This window comes from Pan paniscus, chromosome 4 (genome assembly GCF_029289425.2).
Source record: "Pan paniscus chromosome 4, NHGRI_mPanPan1-v2.0_pri, whole genome shotgun sequence".
Classification (NCBI taxonomy): Eukaryota; Metazoa; Chordata; class Mammalia; order Primates; family Hominidae; genus Pan; species Pan paniscus.
The window spans coordinates 147258992-147280283 of record NC_073253.2 but is presented as its reverse complement, the minus strand read 5'-3'; the positions used below and the strand labels follow the sequence as shown (position 1 = coordinate 147280283).

The following is a 21292-nucleotide window of genomic DNA, read 5'->3' as shown; positions in this document are numbered from 1 at the left end:
ACTGACTTACTCTTTACACACCTAACTGAACATTGGGTTAGTCTGCCAAATGCCTCTGGCAGCACATGTGGCTGTAGCTCAGATTAGCCAGGAGAACAGGAGGAGGCATTGATGTCTTTGCTGTGTGGAACAGAATCACACATGCATGTCCCTCCACCTGCTTTGCCCACAGAAGAAGAGTTGAAGTATATTGGGTCAGAGCAGGGTGAATTCCAAGGAGAATAAACACTATATATATATATATTGTTCCACCCGTGAACAGCTTGGACAATCTCGATCCAGAGTTCTTCACATCTTTGTTAGGCAAGTCTTTGGAGAAACTGTATCCATGGATTTGAGCATCATGCAAATCTAGATCTGAAACAACCTTGCCACTAAACTTCTATGTGATCTCAGGCAAGTCATTTAATTTCTTTAAATCTCAGTTCACCTATTAAAGGTGAATAATACATACACTTACCTATAAAGTCTATAGTGAGAATGGAATAAAATATCTAGAATTCTTAGAGTGTCATGTTACATGTGTCACCTAAGAGCTTAAACTTTCAGAGCTGGAAAGAAATTTAGAGATCACACCTCCAATGAACAGATAGGGAAACTGAGGCCTAGAGATGGAAACGAATTTATCCAGAGCTAACCAGCAGAAAAGCCAGAAAGAGACCCTCAGCCCCTGGTTCCTACAAGTAATGTTGCCTTCCTGGGGCTCATCCAAAAAGACAGAGAAGTCTCAGCCTTGTGGCTCCTTGCTCCAGCAGCACAGGTTGAGCCAAGCAATCTGAGTTTAAAAAATCAGGTTCCAGCTGTCCACTGTTCCATCAACTTGCTGTGTGTCTTTAGGCAGAAAATGACGTTCCTCTGAACCTAGGTTCTCTACCTCATGTAGAAATGGCTAGGGATTATGGTGAGATTTGTACAGAGACTGTGAGGTCTAGTTGTATATGCTCTGTAAATCTAACTCGGCTGCACCAATCTGCTGCACACCACCAGGATCACTCTGACCCCTCTTCATCCAGGTGTTCATGTGCCTGCAGGCTTACAGCCAACTACACAGGTAGTTGAATTCCCTCTATAGTAGAAGGTTTATGAAAAATCCTATTTTACTAGAGTTTATCTCAGGATTTCTGAGACATTGAGTGCCAACTTTCTGGGGCTTCTGTGTGCTCCTCAGCCTTAATATTGGCCCTCTAACTCATTTTCTAACTTTTAGTTGTGTACATACCTCTCCTATCTGTGTTCTCAGATCAGATGTTCTCCATCAAACAGAGCCTTCAAGAAAGATGCCTAAAAAAATAGTTAATCACATGGGTGGATGATGACGATGATGGTGATGGTGGCGGTAGTGGCGGTAGTGGTGGTAGTGGTGGTTGCTGCAGTGGCAGTGGCAGCAATTAACAGCTCGTGATACTTTTTCTGTAATAGACAGAGTATTCCCACCAAACGTTACCTCATTTAGACTTGTAGTCTGCCAAATGCCTATGGCAGCACATGTGGCTGTAGCTCAGATTAGCCAGGAGAACAGGAGGAGGCATTGATGTCTTTGCTGTGTAGAACAGAATCACACATGCATGTCCGTCCAACTGCTTTGCCCACAGAAGAGTTGAAGTATATTGGGTCAGAGCAGGGTGAGTTCCAAGGAGAATAAATACTATATATATATATGATTTAGACTTGTGGTAAGGATTAAATGAGGTAACGTTTGGTGGGAATACCCATACTGATTGGTTAAACTAAATTACACAAAGTCATATAGCTATTAAGTGGCATAGCTGGGATTCAAACCCATTGTGCCTGAATCCAGACCTGAATTTCTTAATTGCTACTCTACATTTCTGGAAGAGCCTAAGGGAATGTAGTTAGACCAACCTCCTTCTTTTCTAGAAAAGACAACTGAGCCCAAGGAAAAGGCAGACTATTCATCTATTCATTCACTCATCAAATACTTACTGAGCACCTAATGTGCACTAGTAACTATGTAGATGTCAGAGAAATATCAGTAAGGAAAACGTAGTCCTTGCCCTCAAGAAGCCCGTAGACTGTTTGAGTTCACTTTACTGGTTAATGGGAAAACCAGAACAACTCCAATTCCCCAGTACTCTTTCACTTCATGAGGCAAGAATATTAGTGAGGGATCTCCAGAGAAACTGAACCAATAGGGGGCATAAGTATGTACATACACATATATATGTATGTATGTTAACGTACGTGTGAATGTTTGTATAAGTGATACATACATAAAGAGATTTATTTTCAGGAATTGGCTCATGCAATTGTTGGGGCTGGTGGGTCTTAAATTAAATGTAGGGCAGGTCAGCAGACTGAAAACTCAGGCAGGAGTTGATGTAGTTGTGAAGCAAATGTTCTTCCTTTCCAGAAAAATTCAGGATTTGTTCCTACGGTCCTTTAACTGATTGAATAATGCCCATACACATTGTTGAGGGTAATCTCTTGCACTTAAAGTCAACTGATTGTAGCTATTAACCCCATCTGCAAAATACATTCACAGTAACACCTAAATTAGTATTAGATTAATAAGTGAGTACTATAGCCTAATCAAGCTGACGTATAAAACTGTCCATTCCATTCAGTCAGTCCGTCATCCTTCCCATAATTAAATATAGCTGTAACCAGTACTATGGTCTGAATGTTTGTGTCTCTGCCAAATTCATGTGTTGAAATCCTAACCCCCAAGATGATAGTATTAGGAGATGGGGCCTTTGGGAGGTTATTAGTGCTCTTACAAAAGAGACTTCAGAGAGGCCCTCATCTCTTCCACCATGTGAGGTTATAATCAAAAGCCATCTGGAAAGCAGGCCCTCACCAGACAATCTGCTGATGCCTTGATTTTGGATTTCCCAGCCTCCAGAACTGTGAGAACATATTCTGTTTATAAGTGGCCCAATTCATGGTATTTTGTTATAGCAGCCTAAATGGGACTAAGATACCCAGGCTACACCAAAATATCTTCTTTTATTGCCTGCTTTGGTTACAAAATGAGAAAATTATTTCTTGGGTTTTTTCCTAGTGAATGTAAACCTGACTCCTCCCCTCCCATTCTGATGAAACCAAGAAAAATAGATAAACTATGAAAACACTGCAACACAAAATTTAACATACTTTGGCCTTGTCTTTTTTAGGACATGACTATTATGTTTTAATGAATATAATGAAGAAAAGGTAAAAACATAATCTTTTTTTTTCTTTGTATTTTAGTAGAGATGGGGTTTCTCCATGTTGGTTAGGCTGGTCTCAAATTTCTGACCTTGGGTGATCCACCCACCTTGGCCTCCCAAAGTGCTGGGATTACAGGCGTGACCCACCACGCCTGGCCGGTAAAAACATAATCTCTAAGGAACATTTGTACTCCTAAATTTTACCACCAGCTTTACAATATGGTCGGGGGTGAAGGGGCATAAATATGGGCCCTATCATATTTGATAGTGTTGGTATTGAAACTTTCAAATAAGTAATTTATCTGTGTGTGTGCGTGTGCGTGTGTGTGTGTGTGTGTGTGTAGAGAGAGAGAGAGAGAAGGAATTGATAAACTCCAATTATACCTTTAGAGATATGCTGGAATTTTATGTCTCAGAAAGTACACTTATAAACAAATGTATTATCTATTACAGATAAATACATAGAATTCACAGGGCCTAATTGTACAATGGTACCTCAGTAATTTAGAATTTGATTAATATAAAAAACAAAGATATCAGACAAGGATTAATACATTGTATGTTCTTGTCCTGGTTTGATTGCATCCTATTGCCACATAAATTCTCTTATCCTTAGTTTTCTCCCCTTTAAAAATCAATGAGTATAATTAGAGGATTAGGACACTGCCAACTCCAAATGTCAGTCATTCTACACCATTTGAGATAGACAAAGTAAGCACAAGCTCTGTTGATGGGAAAGCAACAAAGATAAACCTACCTAACCTCATAATTAGCCAAAGGTCAGTTTACCTGCCACAACGTAGATAGCAGAGTACCTAGGTTGAACAATACTTACCAGGGTTGAGTTTGTTTGCTGGACCTTAAATGTACAGAATTCAATTAATAATAATTTTGGTCTCCTCATTGGCCCTAGCATGACCTGCTTTATGTATTTGGTTAACTTTAATAATGTGTTTAGTATCGCCAACCCACCACTCAAAACAGAAGATACACCCTTTATAATAACTAACCATATGAAACCCATCTCATTCTGCTATCTTTCTCCAGCTAAGCATCATCCTAAATCTTGTGTTCATAAGTCTCTTGTTTTCCTTTTTACATAGTTTAACTATATTTATAAGAATCTTCTAAAAGTATTATAGTTATTTTACAAAATGGTTATCAAGCTGAATTAAAATGTGAGCACTTATTTTTTCCCTTAATATTAACTTGCTAAGATTCATCTATACTGTCATATTTCTCTGTACTTCATGGCTTTGACCACTGTGTAAACAATGAATTATATTCATTCAGTTCTATGAATATACCACCATTTATTCATATACATTCTGTCAGATGGGCATTTGGGCCATTTCCGGGTTTTTGCCATTGTTAACAGTGCAAAACATTGTTTTGCATATCTTTCTGCTCTTCTACAGAAATGTCCTGGCAATTCTTGGCCGTTTACTCTCTCATGTTAGTGTTAGAATTATCTTAATCAAGTTCTGAGTGGGAAAAAATGGCTAGAATTTTTATTGGAAATTCTTTGAATCTACAAAACAGGTTTAGAAGAATCAACAATGATATTAAGAATTCCTATCCATGAATGTGGTATATCTCAGCATTTATTTAAGTCTTCTTCAATAGCCGTTTCCTACAGTTTGTATTTTCTCTTTAGAGGTCTTACATATATTTTGCTAGATTTGTTTCTAGGCCTTTGACATTTGCTGATAAAATTATAAATGATGTTCTCTCATTACCTATTAGGTATTGGATCTAGTTACTTTTTTTAATCTAAATTCATGCCAATCATAATAACATTTTCAATACAAAGCCTGCTTGATCTACAGTCAGTGGAGTGAGATTTTTAATTTTCAGTACTAAGTGGAAGGATTTGATATTGAGACTTTCTTAGAAAGTAGATTTTATTTTTTATAATTTTGGCTTAAATCTTGGCTCTGCCATTTTTGGCCCTGGGGTCTAGGGATAAGTCCTTACCTTCTCTGGACTTAATATTACCTGAGGTAGCTTTTCTCAAAATGACTGCCATCAATACCTATCCTCCCTGTACATTTCCCCATTGAGAGGTAGAACCTATTTTTCCCTCCTCTTGAATTTGGACTGTTTATGAGTTCTTTGACAAGCAGAAATGGTGAAATTAATATTGAGTGATATACAGGGATAGGTCACTAGAAGCCTGGAAGCCTCCATCTAAGTCTCTTGGAATGCTCACTATGGAGACAGGCAGCTACCCTTTAAGATGAGAACACCATACTATGAGGAAGCTCAAGCTAGACATATGGAGAGGCCAGGTCAAGGCCCACAATGACCCATCAAATCCCCAGTTCCTCCAGCCATCCTAGTTCAGTCAGAAACTATAAGAGTGAGGAAGTCTCTAGATGACTCTAACCTCAGATGCAACCTTGAGAGACCTCAAGAAAGAACTATTCAGCTGAATCCAGTCAATACACAAGAATATGAGATAATAATAAATTACTATTTTAAGCCACTAAAAATCGGATGGCTATGTAACAATGAGAAACAATAAGCAACAGATAACTGAAACCTACATTTTACATTTTTCAGATTGTGTTTGATAGAACCATAGAATTCCCAGGAAAATTGGAGAATAGAGATCAATTAATAAGGCCCTACATTTCTTACTCACCCCTATCAGTCCAGGGGCCATTCTTAACTCTTAAACTTGGAGTCCTGAAAAGAACTCCTTTAAAAAGAAAAAAAAAAAATGGATTGCTGGCAAGATGGCTGAATAGGAACAGCTCTGGTCTGCAGCTCCCAGTAAGATCGATGCAGAAAGTGGGTGATTTCTGCATTTCCAACTGAGGTACCTGGTTCATCTCATTGGGACTGGTTGGACAGTGGGTGCAGCCCACAGAGGGTGAGCCGAAGCAGGGCAGGGCATCACCTCACCCAGGAAGAACAAGGGGTCGAGGAATTTTCTCCCCTACCCAAAGGAAGCTGTGAGGGACTGAGCCTGAGGAACTGTGCACAGTCTGGCTCAGATACTGCGCTGGTCCCATGGTCTTTGCAACCCAAGACCAGGAAATTCCCTATGGCGCCTACCCCACCAGGGCCCTGGGTTTCAAGCACAAAACTGGGTGGCCATTTGGGCAGACACCAAACTAGCTGCAGGAGTTTTTTGTTTTTTTTTTTTCCATAACTCAGTGGCACCTGGAATGCCAGAGAGACAGAACCGTTCACTCCCCTGGAAAGGGGTGCTGAAGCCAGGGAGCCAAGTGGTCTGACTTGGCAGGTCCCACCACCACAGAGCCCAGCAAACTAAAATCCAGTGGCTTGAAATTCTCACTGCCAGCACAGCAGCAGTCTGAGATCCACCTGGGACGCTTGAACTTGGTGTGGGGAGGGGCATCCACCATTGCTGAGGTTTGAGTAGGTGGTTTTATACTCACAGTGTAAACAAAGCAGCCAGGAAGTATAAACTGGGCAGAGCCCACTGCACCTCAGCAAGGCTGCTGTGGGCAGACTGCCAGTTTTCTACACTCTGGGCAAATCATCTCTGAAAAAAAGGCAGCAGCCCCAGTAAGGGACTTATAGATAAAACCCCCATATACCTGGGACAGAGCACCTGGGGGAAGGGGCGGCTGTGGGTGCAGCTTCAGCAGACTTAAATGTCCCTGCCTGATGACCCTGAAGACAGAAGCAGACCTCCCAGCACAGCGTTCAAGCTCAGCTAAGGGTTGCTGACCCTCATGTATCCTGACTGGGAGATACCTCCCAGTAGGGGCTGACAGACACCTCATACAAGAGAGCTCTGACTGGCATCTGGCAGGTGCCCCTCTGGGACAAAGCTTCCAGAGGAAAGAACAGGCAGCAGTCTTTGCTGTTCTGCAGCCTCCGCTGGTGATACCCAGGCAAACAGGGTCAGGAGTGGACCTCCAGCAAACTCCAGCATACCTGAGGCAGAGGGGCCTGACTATTAGAAGGGAAACTAACAAATAGAAGGCATAGCATGTCCACAAAGAAACCCCATCCAAAGGTCACCAACATCAACGACCAAAGGTAGATAAATCCACAAAGATGGAGAGAAACCAGCACAAAAAGGCTGAAAATTCCAAAACTAGAATGCCTCTTCTCCTCTATAGGATCACAACTCCTCACCAACAAGGGAACAAGCTGGATGGAGAATGAGTTTGACGAATTGACAGAAGTAGGCTTCAGAAGGTGGGTCATAACAAACTCCTCAGAGCTAAAGGAACATGTTCTAACCCAATGAAAGGAAGCTAAGAAACTTGAAAAAAGGTTAGATGAACTGCTAACTAGAATAACCAGTTTAGAGAAGAAAATAAATGACCTGATGGAGCTGAAAAACATAGCTCAAGAACTTCACGAAGAATACATAAGTATCAATAGCCGAATCAATCAAGCAGAAGAAAGGATATCAGTGATTGAAGATAATGAAATAAAGCAAGAAGACAAGATTAGATAAAAAAAGAATGAAAAGGAACAAACAAAGCCTCCAAGAAATATGGGAATATGTGAAAAGACCAAACCTACGTTTGATTGGTGTACCTGAAAGTGATGGGGAGAATGGAACCAAGTTGGAAAAAACCCCTCAGCATATTATCCAAGAGAACTTCCCCAACCTAACAAGACAGGCCAACATTCAAATTCAGGAAATACACAGAACACCACAAAGATACTCCTGGAGAAGAGCAACCCCAAGACACAAAATTGTCAAGATTCACCAAGGTTTAAATGAAGGAAAAAATGTTAAGTTCAGCCAGAGAGAAAGGTTGGGTTATACACAAACAGAAGCCCATCAGACTAACAGCAGATATCTCTGCAGAAACCCTACAAGCCAGAAGAGAGTGGGGGCCAATATTTAACAGTCTTAAAGAAAAGAATTTTCAACCCAGAATTTCATATCCAGCCAAACTAAGCTACATAAGCAAAGGAGAAATAAAAGCCTTTACAGACAAGCAAATACTGAGATATTTTGTCACACCAGGCCTGTCTTACAAGAGCTCCTGAAGGAAGCACTAAACATGGACAGGAACAACCAGTACCAGCCAACTGCAAAAACATACCATATTGTAAGGAGCATCAACACTATGAAGAAACTGCATCAACTAACAGGCAAAACAACCAGCTAGCATCATAATGACAGAATCAAATTCACACATAACGATATTAACCTTAAATGTAAATGGGATAAAGCCCCAATTAAAAGACACAGACTGGCAAACTGGATAAAGAGTCAAGACCCATCATTGTGCTGTATTCAGGAGACCCATCTCACGTGCAGAGACACACACAAACTCAAAATAAAGGGATGGAGGAATAATTACGAAGGAAACAAAAAGCAAAAAAAAAAAAAAGCAGGGGTTACAATCCTAAACACTGATAAAACAGACTATAAACCAACAAAGATCAAAAAAGACAAAGAAGGGCATTACATAATGGTAAACGGATCAATGCAACAAGAATAGCTAACTATCTTAAATATATATGCACCCAATACATGAGCACCCAGATTCATAAAGCAAGTTCTTAGAGACCTACAAAGAGACTTAGACTCCCACAAAATAGTAGTGAGAGACTTTAACACCCCACTGTCAATATTAGACAGATCATCAAAACAGAAAATTAACAAGTATATTTAGGACTTGAACTCAGCTCTAGACTAAGCAGACCTACTAGATATCTACAGAACTCTCCACCCCAAATCAACAACAGAATATACATTCTTCTCGGTACCTCATTGTACTTATTTGAAAATCGACCACATAATTGCAAGTAAAACACTCCTCAGCAAATGCAAAAGAACAGAAATCATGACAAACGGTCTCTCAGACCACAGCATAATCAAATTAGAACTCAAGATTAAGAAATTCACTCAAAACTGCACAACTAAATGGAAACTGAAAAACCTGCTCCTGAATGACTACTGGGTAAATAACGAAATTAAGGCAGAAATAAAGATGTTCTTTGAAACCAGTAAGAATGAAGACACAATGTACCAGAACCTCTGGGACACATTTAAACCACTGTGTAGAGGGAAATTTATAGCACTAAATGCTCACAAGAGAAAGCAGAGATCTAAAATCGACATCCAAACAGCACAATTAAAAGAACTAGAGAAGGAACAGCAAACAAATTCAAAGGCTAGCAGAAGACAAGAAATTACTAAGATCAGAGCAGAACTGAAGGTGACAGAGACATGAAAAACCCTTCAAAAAAATCAATGAATCCAGGAGCTGGTTTTTTGAAAAGATCAACAAAATAGATGGACTACTAGCCAGATTAATAAAGAAGAGAGAAGAATCAAATAGAAGAAATAAAAAATGATAAAGAGGATATCACCACTGATCCCAAAGAAATAAAAAATACCATCAGAGAATACTATAAACACTTCTATGCAAATAAACTAGAAAATCTAGAAGAAATGGATAAATTCCTGGATATATACACCCTCCCAAGTCTAAACCAGGAAGAAGTCGAATCCCTGAATAGACCAATTACAAGTGCTGAAATTGAGGCAGTAATTAATAGCCTACCAACCAAAAAAGCCCAGGACCAGAGGGATTCACAGCCGAATTCTACCAGAGGTACAAAGAGGAGCTGGTACCATTCCTTCTGAAACTATTCCAAACAATGGAAAAAGAGGGAATCCTCCCTAACAAATTTTATGAGGCCAGCATCATCCTGATACCAAAATCTGGCAGAAACACAGCAAACAAGGAAAATTTCAGGCCAATATCCCTGATGAACGTCAATGCAAAATCCTCAGTAAAATACTGGCAAACTGAATCCAGCAGCACTGGCAAACTCAATCCAGCTTTTTGATGGATAAGCATCAAAAAGCTTATCCACCACAATCAAGTCGGCTTCATCCCTGTGATGCAAGGCTGGTTCAACATATGCAAATCAATAAACATAATGCATCACATAAACAGAACCAATGACAAAAACCACATGATTATCTCAATAGGTGCAGAAAAGGCCTTTGACAAAATTCAACACCCCTACATGCTAAAAACTCTCAATAGACTAGGTATCGATGGAATGTATCTCAAAATAATAAGAGCTGTTTATGACAAACCCACAGCCAATATCACACTGAATGGGCAAAAACTGGAAGCATTCCCTTTTAAAACTGGCCCAAGACAAGAATGCCATCTCTCACCATTCCTATTCAACATAGTATTGGAAGTTCTGGCCAGGGCAATCAGGCAAGAGAAAGAAATAAAGGGTATTCAAATAGGAAGAGAGGAAGTCAAATTGTCTGTTTGCACATGACATGATTGTATATTTAGAAAACCCCATTGTCTCAGCCCAAAATCCGCTTAACCTGATAAGCAACTTCAGCAAAGTCTCAGGATACAAAATCAATGTGCAAAAATCACAAGCATTCCTATACACCAATAATAGACAAACAGAGAGCCAAATCATGAGTGAATTCCCATTCACAATTGCTACTAAGAGAATAAAATACCTAGGAATACAACTTACAAGGGATGTGAAGGACCTCTTCAAGAAGAACTACAAACCACTGCTCAAGGAAATAATAGAGGACACAAACAAATGGAAAAACATTCCATGCTCATGGATTGGAAGAATCAATATTGTGAAAATGGCCATTCTGCCCAAAGTAATTTATAGATTCAATGCTATCTCCATCAAGCTACCATTGACTTTCTTCACAGAACTAGAAAACACTACTTTAAACTTCATATGGTACCAGAAAAGAGCCTCTATATCCAAGACAATACTAACCAAAAAGAACAAAGCTGGAGGCATCACGCTACCTGACTTCAAACTATACTACAAGGCTACAGTAACCAAAACAACATGGTACTAGTACCAAAACAGATATATAGACCAATGGAACAGAACAGAGGCCTCAGAAATAATGCCACACATCTACAACCATTTGATCTATGAGAAACCTGACAAAAACAAACAATGGGGAAAGGATTCCCTATTTAATAAATGGTGTTGGGAAAACTGGCTAGCCATATGCAGAAAACTGAAACCAGACCCCTTCCTTATACCTTATACAAAAATCAACTAAAGATAGATTAAAGACTTAAATGTAAGACCTAAAACCATAAAAATCCTAGAAGAAAACTTGGACAGTACCATTCAGGACATAGGCATGGGCAAAGACTTCATGACTAAACCACCAAAAGCAATGGCAACAAAAGCCAAAATTGACAAATGGAATCTAATTAAACTAAAGAGCTTCTGCACAGCAAAAGAAACTATCATCAGAGTGAACAGGCAACCTACAGAATGGGAGAAAATTATTCTAATCTATCCATCTGACAAAGGGCTAATATCCAGAATCTACAAGAAACTTAAATTTAGAAGAAAAAAAACAACCCCATCAAAAAGTGGGTAAAGGATATGAACAGACACTTTTTAAAAGAAGACATTTATGCAGCCAAAAAACATATGAAAAAAAGCTCATCATCACTGGTCATTACAGAAATGCAAATCAAAACCACAATGAGATACCATCTCACGCCAATTAGAATGGTCATCATTAAAAAGTTAGGAAGCAACGGATGCTGGAGAGGATGTGGAGAAATAGGAAAGCTTTTACACTGTCAGTGGGAGTGTAAATTAGTTCAACCATTGTGGAAGACAGTGTGGCAATTCCTCAAGGATCTAGAACTAGAAATACCATTTGACCCACCAATCCCATTACTGGATATATACCCAAAGGATTATAAATCATTCTACTATTAAGACACATGCACACGTATGTATATTTCAGCACTTCACAATAGCAAAGACTTGGAACCAACCCAAATATCCATCAATGATAGACTGGATAAAGAAAATGTGGCACATATACACCATGGAATACTATGCAGCCATAAAAAAGGGATGAGTTCACATCCTTTGCAGAGACATGGATGACGCTGGAAACCATCATTCTCAGTAAACTATCACAAGAACAGAAAACCAAACACTGCATGTTCTCACTCATAAGTGGGAGTTGAACAAGGAAAACACATGAACACAGGGAGTGGAACACCACGCACCGGGGCCTTTCAGGGGGTGGGGGGCTAGGGTAGGGATAGCATTAGGAGAAATACCTAATGTAGGTGACAGGTTGATGAGTGCAGCAAACCACCATAGCACGTGTATATCTATGTAACAAAACCGCACACTCTGCACATGTACCCCAGAGCAAAGTATAATAAAAGAAAAAAAAAGAAAATAAGAAGGAGGAGGAAGATGATAAGAAAGAGTTCTGGTGCTGTCAGTCTGATAAACACCAGGCCAGATGATCTCTACGTTTCCTTCTATCATTATTTTTCTCTAATGGTATCACTAGACGTAACCCAAAGACAAAGCAATTAATGGCCGGGCGCAGTGGCTCATACCTGTAATCCCAGCACTTTGGGAGGCCGAGGCAGGTGGATCACCTGAGGTCAGGAGTTCAAGACCAGCCTGGCCAACATAGTGAAACCCTGTCTCTACTAAAAATACAAAAATTAGCCAGGCATGGTGGCAGGTGCCTGTACTCCCCGCTACTTGGGAGGCTGAGATAGGAGAATTGCTTGAACCCGGGAGGCAGAGGTTGCAGTGAGCCAAGAAGGCATGCCACTGCACTCCAGCCTGGGCGACAGAGCAAGACTCTGTCTCAAAAAAGAAAAGAGAGGAAAAAGAAAAAAATGAAGACAACATCAAATGAGGAATCATAGTGAGAATTAGGAATGTGTGACCTAAGAGGAAAAAATATAACTCTGATACTCTAACAAGGACTGGACTTGTATAATAATGAGATAATCTACAATGAGGAGATGAGCCCTCACCCACTCATGCCACGTCACTTGCTGCTTACTATTCTTCTACACTGAACTCGATTTTGGTCTAGATCAGATTTTTTACATGCAATTCAAGACCCACTTGTAAAATTTTCCTAGTACCATTATTCCAATGTATTCCAATATATTCCTCTACATTAATTACTTTTTCATATAAATGAATGTGGAGTTTATTATTTCCCTTCCTAATACACTCCAAAATATATACACAATTATTAAAATGATATTCAACCATAGACTAACTAAAATCACATTCATCAACTGACTGGGCTAGACAACTCTTCCAAATCTAAGTATCAATGATCAAATAGTCTTCAACATATATGAACTTGCTCAAAATTACATTCATACCAAAAGCCTCACTTTCCCCACTTATTTCATGGTTTGCTCATGAAGCCTAAATAATAATTTTTTAATGCAAAATATAAGAAAACACTTCTTTTAGCTTAGCTTCTTGGGTTCTTTAGTTCCCATGCCTGTTTCTTTTGCTCTTGGTCACGTAATTGCAAAGAATGATATTTCATTACTTGATGTTGTAAATAAGATGCCTGTGAAGATTCCTGTTTTGGAAAAATGTCAACTCTATATTGCCAACAGCTAGGAACATGGCAGCCTTGTAATAAGAAAAGGAAAAAATTCCCAGCTTAGCATTTCCAGAATGAAATTAATTATGAGAATTCAACTTTTTCTAAGTCTCTGGGTATTCAAGCCTTTCTCTCTGAAAGTTAGTTATAAATGATTTTGTACTTTCTATGCTGGGTAATGTTGGAAAATTTCATAACCTGAAGAGGAGTTGAAGCATTGAAATATGATTTAACCACTTTACTCCAGCTTCCAGGGACCCTTTCAGTGCTACCTGGGCTGGCTCCTTCTGCTCCAAGAATCATTGATATTCTCTGTGTCCATCATTTCCTAGCCTTGACCACCGCTTGAGCTCAGCTTTGTTATTTTTATAACAAAGTGCCTGTACCACTGAGACACTGTTAAAATTGCCTATGCAGGCATCCTGTCAGCTAAATAGGCCTGAAATCTTACCTGGTTGTGATTACTTCCCTCTTGCTTCTCACTTGTAAGCACTGTCTTTCCACAGTCCAGCTAATAAGACATTCATTTTGGATACATTAATTCAACAGACATTTATTAGCTTCCATTTTGTGCCATATATTATATGAGATTTTGTGGAAGATATATCAGTGAATAAAACACTCTAACTTCAATAAGCAAAAATGTATAGAACCAATAGTTAAGACAGATGATAGGTCAATTCCTCCCTACCTCCAATCACGGTAATGGTAGTATCATGAAGACAAAAATCATATTTTATAAATTATATTCTCAGCACCTAGAAATGTGCCTGGTCCTTAATAGCAGTTAATAAAATATATTTTCTATGACTAGAAAGACTATGCAAAAACTCAGTGAAAAGAAAAGTTTTTTTTGGCTAGGGATATCAGAGAAGTTTCTTGGAAGAAGTGGCAATTGAAGTAGACCTTAAAGAAGAGATCAAAACTGAAATTTGTAAAATGTTGCTTTGCTTATAAAAGTAATATAAACATATTCTGAAAATATTGGACACATAAATGTGTTTTTAATGTTTAAATTATTCATACATATAACAACCAAGAAGTCTAAATGGATGTGGCAGAAAAGGAGCTTACAGACTCTCTCCCTTAATACCTCCAAATTACAAAAAAACTTAATATAATTTTTTTAGTTAACAAAAATGGAAAAAGTAGGAGTAGCATCCTGGCATGTACAGTGGTAAGAAGGGGAAAAAAATGCTAATCCCTTTTGCTTGGTGCCTAATCCACCTCAGCTCCAGGAGATATAATGGTAAATTATAATAATAATATTCCTATAATTCTCATGAATATCCACAAATTTGAAAAGCAGTAAACTGTGGAAGGGTTTTTAAATTTTTCTCCTTCTGATGTAAACAATGTTGAGAGGACTGATGTAAACGATTGATGGAAAGTGAAAGTGAAAACTGAGTGGACTTCCTTTTCCAGAAGGAAAGACTCAAATTTCTATGAGGAAATGGGGAAACAATTCCAGCTTCAAGAGTATCTTCTAACATCTCCATTCCACCGTGAGATTAAGAAACACTACCACAAATAGGATTAACAAAATTGTAGAAAAGAGTTCAAGATCCAGTTTTATTTTCTGGAAATCAGTAGTAGTCATATTATCATATTTTGTATATCAGGTATTTGTATTATCCAGTCTTATGGCATTATTATTTTGTACTTTCATCTTCAAATGCCCTATTTTTATTGATTGGCAACATAAATTCTAAGTATGAGCAACTTCCTTAGTCTCAGCTTTCACTCTTCTGTCACACCTAAGCCAATTCAATTTAAAAATATTAGACCCATCATTACTCAGATGAAACAGATTATTAAGAGTAACAGAAAATTCACTCATATTACATCAACCAACCAAAAGACTAAGACATTTTACACTAAGTGTAAGCAATTTTTTAAAGAGAGAGAAAAAGTCAGGCAAGTGTGCAAAAATGCTATAGTAAAACATTGAAAGAATGAAAGGTGGCATGCAAAAGGCATTCTGAAGAACCTCAACTGGAAGAAAACATATGCAATGAAACAAAGGACAATTCTCCACAATAGCTTCACGTTACTCAAAATCCAATACAATTTAATAAAACAAGAAATCAGATACCAAATGGTGAAAGAACAGAATGAAATTAAATGGCTGATTGCATAGCTAATGAAACAAATTAAGAGCCAAGATATCATAATTATAAAACTGATAAATTACAAACAAAAGAAATTGGACAGACACAGCTGTAAAGTGGATGACTGACATAAAGCAAAGATTTAATAGAATCACAATGAAAGACTAAAGAACAAAATCAAAACAATTATAGATAATCAATATGGAGGACAAAGATGATCTAAATTATACATATCTGGTATCCCTGAAAAGATATTCAACCATAAAAACAGGTAAAAAATAGAAATTATCCCAGAAATGGAGCAAGAACCAAGTCTGCATACTGAAAAAGCACACCATAGTAAAATAAAACTTGAAGTACAGGTATCAAAACCCGAGTGTTACTGTATATGTGTATATACATATATAGAGAATGTAATATGTATTATACAATACATATATTTTCTATCTTTTTCTATGTAAGGCAAAAATAAAGCTGGCCTAATAATTCTCCTCAGCAATATCCATTATCAAAAGAGAATAAAGGGATATATGTGCAAAGTTCTAAGAGAAACAAAATATGACTAAATAACATTATATCCTACCAAACTGTCTTTCAAGTACAAAGGTAAAATTTTTTAACATGAAAGAGCTCAGGAAGTACAAATCTTGCAAGTCCTTCCTGGGGAAAAGTCAAAAAACTAATATAAAATTAAATCCAGTCAATGAACACATGAATGTAAAGTCTGAGCCTATTAGGACCAATATACCATCCAAAGTCAAAAGATATTACAGCAAGGTTCACAACGTTATGAGGCAATTGAATTTAATATACACTTGTTGACTGACTGAATAACTTCATTCAGGTTAAAAGCAAATAAACAATAATAGCAGAAAACTTACCAAGTCTTGGGCGAGAGATGGACATCGAGATCCAGGAAGCTCAAAGAACTCCAAACAAATTCAACCCAAAATGATTCTCTCTGAGGCACATTAGAGTCAAATTGTCAAAAGTCAAAAATGAAGAACTGTAAAAACAGCAATAGAAAAGCATCAAGTCACATACAAGAAAATCTCCATTGGACTAACAGCAGAGTTCTCAGCAGAAACTTAAAAGGCCAGTAGAGAACAGGTGATATATTCGAACTACTGAAAGGAAAAAAAAAATGGCTGGGCACAGGGGCTCATGCCTGTAATCCCAGCACTTTGGGAGGCCAAGGCGGGCAGATCACCTGTCAGAAGTTCGAGACCAGCCTGAACAACATGGTGAAACCCCATCTCTACTAAAAATACAAAAATTAGCTGGGCATGGTGGCAGGTGCTTGTATTCCCAGCTACTTGGGAGGCTGAGGTGGGAGAAATGCTTGAACTCAGGAGGTGGAGGTTGCAGTGAGCTGAGATCTCACCACTGCACTCCCCCCTGGGTGACACAGCGAGACTTTGCCTCAAAAAAAAAAAAAAATAGCTGGTAAGGATGCAGAGAAAAAAGAACTCTTCTACTCTGATGGTAGAAGAGTTCTGCCACAGTGCAGTGTAGTACAGAGGATCCTCAAAAAACTACAAATAGAACTGTAAGACCCAGCAATCCCACTACTGGGAATCTATCCAAAGGAAAGGAAATGATATCAAAGAGACATCCATAACCCCATGTTTATTGCTGCACTATTCACATTAGCCAAGATATGGAATCAACCTAAGTGTCCAACAACAGATGAATGGGTAAAGAAACATGATATGTATAGTGGAATACTATTCCACCATGAAAAAAATGAAATCCTGTCATTCACAGAAACATGGATCTAACTGGAAGACATTAAGTAAAATAAGCAAGGAACAAAAAGTTAAACACCCCATGTTCAAACTCATATGTAGAAGCTGAAAAATGTTGATATTATAGAAGTTAAAATTATAACAGAGGACACTAGAGGCTAGAAGGGGTAAGGAGAAGGGAGAGATAAGGGAAGATTTGGTAAAGTATGCACAATTACAGCTAGACAACAGGAGTAAGATCTAGTGTTCTATACCACTGTAAGCGGACCACAGTTAACAATAACATATAATTTCACATAGCTAGAAGGAGGATATTGAATGTTCTCATCACAAATAAATGATAAATGTTTGCAATAATAAATATGCTAATTACATCATTATGTACCCCATGAATTTGTACAATTAGTATGTCAAATTTTAAAAAATTTAAAAGGTTATGTACTATTCGACTTGCTCCTAGGGGCTGCCAAGATATCATTGACCTGTCCCTTAGGAATACATGACTCTATTCTGCTATCAAAATTTTATTTCCCAAAAAATATAATTAGGCATATAGAATTGATCCCCAAGTAAGTCCTATTCTTTTTAACTCCTACTGTATTGCTCACCTGATTTTGCTTCTGCACAAAGAGCTGTTATCTCTATTTCCAGGCCCTCCCTACATTTTACCATTATGGACAATCTAGTAATATATTTCAAAAACTTTAAGTATCTTCATGCCTTTGACACAATAAATTCTCTTCCAGAAATTTGTATTAAAAAATAGAGGCATGGTGGCTAGCAAAATCGCCCAATAGGAACAGCTCTGGTCTGCAGCACCCAGCAAGATCAACCCAAAAGGTGGGTGATTTCCGCATTTCTAACTGAGGTACCTGGCTCATCTCATTGGGACTGGTTAGACAGTGGGTGCAGCCCACAGAGGGTGAGCCAAAGCAGGGTGGGGTGTCACCTCACCTTGGAAGTACAAGGGGTCAGGGAACTCCCTCCCCTAGCCAAGAAAAGCCATGAGGGACTGTGCTGTGAGGAATGGTGCACTCTGGCCCAGATACTATGCTTTTCCCATGGTCTTTGCAACCCACAGACCAGGGGATTCTCTCAGGTGCCTACACTACCAGGGCCCTGGGTTTCAAGCACAAAACTGGGTGGCCATTTGGGCAGACACCAAGCTAGCTGCAGGAGGTTTTTTTCATACCTCAGGGGTGCCTGGAATGCCAGCAAGACAAAACTGTTCACTCCCCTGAAAAAAGGGCTGACGCCAGGGAGCCAAGTGGTCCAGCTTAGCAGATCACAACCACACGGAGACTAGCAAGCTAAGATCCACTAGCGTGAAAATCTCGCTGTGAGCATAGAAGTCTGAAGTCGACCTGGGACACCTGAGCTTGGTAGGGAGAAGGACATCCGCCATTACTGAGGCTTGAGTAGGTGGTTTCCCCTCACAGTGTAAACAAAGCCACCAGGAAGTTCAAACTGGGTGGAGCCCAGTGCAGCTCAGCAAAGCTGCTGTAGCCAGACTGCCTCTCTAGATTCCTCCTCTCTGGGCAGGGTATCTCTGAAAGAAAGGCAGCAGCCCCAGTCAGGGGCTTACAGATAAAACTCCCATCTTCTAGGGACAGAGCACCTAGGGGAAGAGGTGGCTGTGGGTGCAGCTTCAGCAGACTTAAACGTTCCTGCCTGCTGGCTCCGAAAAAAGCAGCAGATCTCCGAGCACAGTGCTCAAGCTCTGCTAAGGGACAGACTGCCTCCTCAAGTGGGTCCCCGACCTCTGTGCCTCCTGACTGGGAGACACATCCCAGCAGGGTTGGACAGACACCTCACACAGGAGAGCTCTGGCTGGCATCTGGTGGGTGCCCCTCTGGGATGAAGCTTCCAGAGGAAGGAACAAGCAGCAATCTTTGCTGTTCTGCAGCCTCTGCTGGTGATACCCAGGTAAACAGGGTCTGGAGTGGACCTCCAGCAAACTCCAGCAGACCTACAGAGGAGGGGCCTGACTGTTAGAAAAAAAAAACAAACAGAAAGGAAGAGCATCAACATCAACAAAAAGGACATCCACACAGAAACCCCACCAGAAGGTCACCAACATCAAAAACCAAAGGTAGATTAATCCATGAAGATGAGGAAAAACCAGCGTAAAACGGCTGAAATTTCCAAAAACCACAACACCTCTTCTCCTCCAAAGGATCACAACTCCTCGCCAGCAAGGAAACAAAACTAGATAGAGAATGAGTTTGACGAATTGACAGAAGGAGGCTTTGGAAAGTGGGTAATAACAAACTCCTCCAAGCTAAATAAGCATGTTCTAACCCAATGCAAGGAAGCTAAGAACTGTGAAAAAAGGTTAGAAGAGGCCGAGCACAGTGGCTCATGCCTATAATCCCAGCACTTTGGGAGGCCAGGCGGGCAGATCACGAGGTCAGGAGTTCAAGATCAGCCTGACCAACATAGGAAGACCCTGTCTCTAGTAAAAATACAAAAATTAGCCAGGTGTGGTGGCACGCACGAGTAATCCCAGCTACTTGGGAGGCTGAGGCAGGAGAATCACTTGAACCTGGGAGGCAAAGGTTGAAGTGAGCCGAGATCACACCATTGCACTCCAGCCTGAGTGACAGAGTGAGACTCCATCTCAAAAAAAAAAAAGGGTGGGGAGGTTAAAGAAATTGCTAACTCGAATAACCAGTTTAGAGAAGAATATAAATGACCTGATGGAGCCCAAAAACACAGCACAAGAACATCGTGAAACATACACAAATATCAACAGCCAAATCAGTCAAGAAGAAAAAAGGATATCAGAGATTGAAGATTAACTTAATGAAATACAGCGTGAAAACAAGATAAGAGAAAAAAGAATGAAAAGGAACAAACAAAGCCCTCAAGAAATATGGGACTATGTGAAAAGACCAAACCTGCAATTGATGGGTGTACCTGAAAGTGACAGAGAGAATAGAACCAAGTTGGAAAACACACTTCAGGATATTATCCAGGAGAACTTCTCCAACCTAGCAATACAGGCAAACATTCAAATTCAGGAAATACAGAGAACACCACAAAAATACTCCTTGAGAACAGCAACCCCAAGACACATAATTGTCAAATTCACCAAGGCTGAAATGAAGGAAAAAAATGTTAAGGGCAGCCAGAGAGAAAGGTCAGGTTGCCCACAAAGGGAAGCCCATCAGATTAACAGCGGATCTCTCAGCAGAAACTACAAGCCAGAAGACAGTGGGGGCCAATATTCAACATTTTTAAAGAAAAAAATTTTCATCCCAGAATTTCGTATGCAGCCAAATTAAGCTTCATAAGTGAAGGAGAAATAAAATCCTTTACAGATAAGCAAATGCTGAGAGATTTTTGTCACCACTAGGCCTACTTTACAAGAGCTCCTGAAGGAAGCACTAAACATGGAAAGGAACAGCCACTACCAGCCACCGCAAAAACATACCAAATTGTAAAGACCATCAATACTATGAAGAAACTGCATCAACTAATGGGCCAAATAACCACTTAGCATCATAATGACAGGATCAAATTCACACATAACAGTATTAACCTTAAATGTAAATGGGATAAATGCCCCCAGTTAAAGAACACAGACTGGCAAACTGGATAAAGAGTCAAGACCTATCAGTGTGCTGTATTCAGGAGACCCATCTCATATGCAAAGACACACATAGACTCAAAATAAAGGGATGGAGGAATATTTACCAAGCAAATGAAAAGCAAAAAAAGCAGGGGTTGCAATCCTAGTCTCTGATAAAACAGACTTTAAACCAACAAAGATCAAAAAAGACGAAGAAGGGCATTCCATAATGGTAAAGGGATGCAACAAGAAGAGCTAACTATCCTAAATATATATGCACCCAATACAGGAGCACCCAGATT

General features: G+C 39.4%; 1 long non-coding RNA gene across 1 annotated transcript in view; it reads right to left on the bottom strand.

Annotated features, from left to right (window-relative positions):
• Positions 1–21292, bottom strand: part of LOC117980409 (uncharacterized) — a 415604-nt gene that overhangs the window by 220997 nt on the left and 173315 nt on the right. The window contains exon 5 of the long non-coding RNA XR_008625459.3: positions 16550–16674. This is a non-coding gene — a long non-coding RNA (uncharacterized LOC117980409). The remainder of the gene's footprint in view (positions 1–16549; positions 16675–21292) is intronic.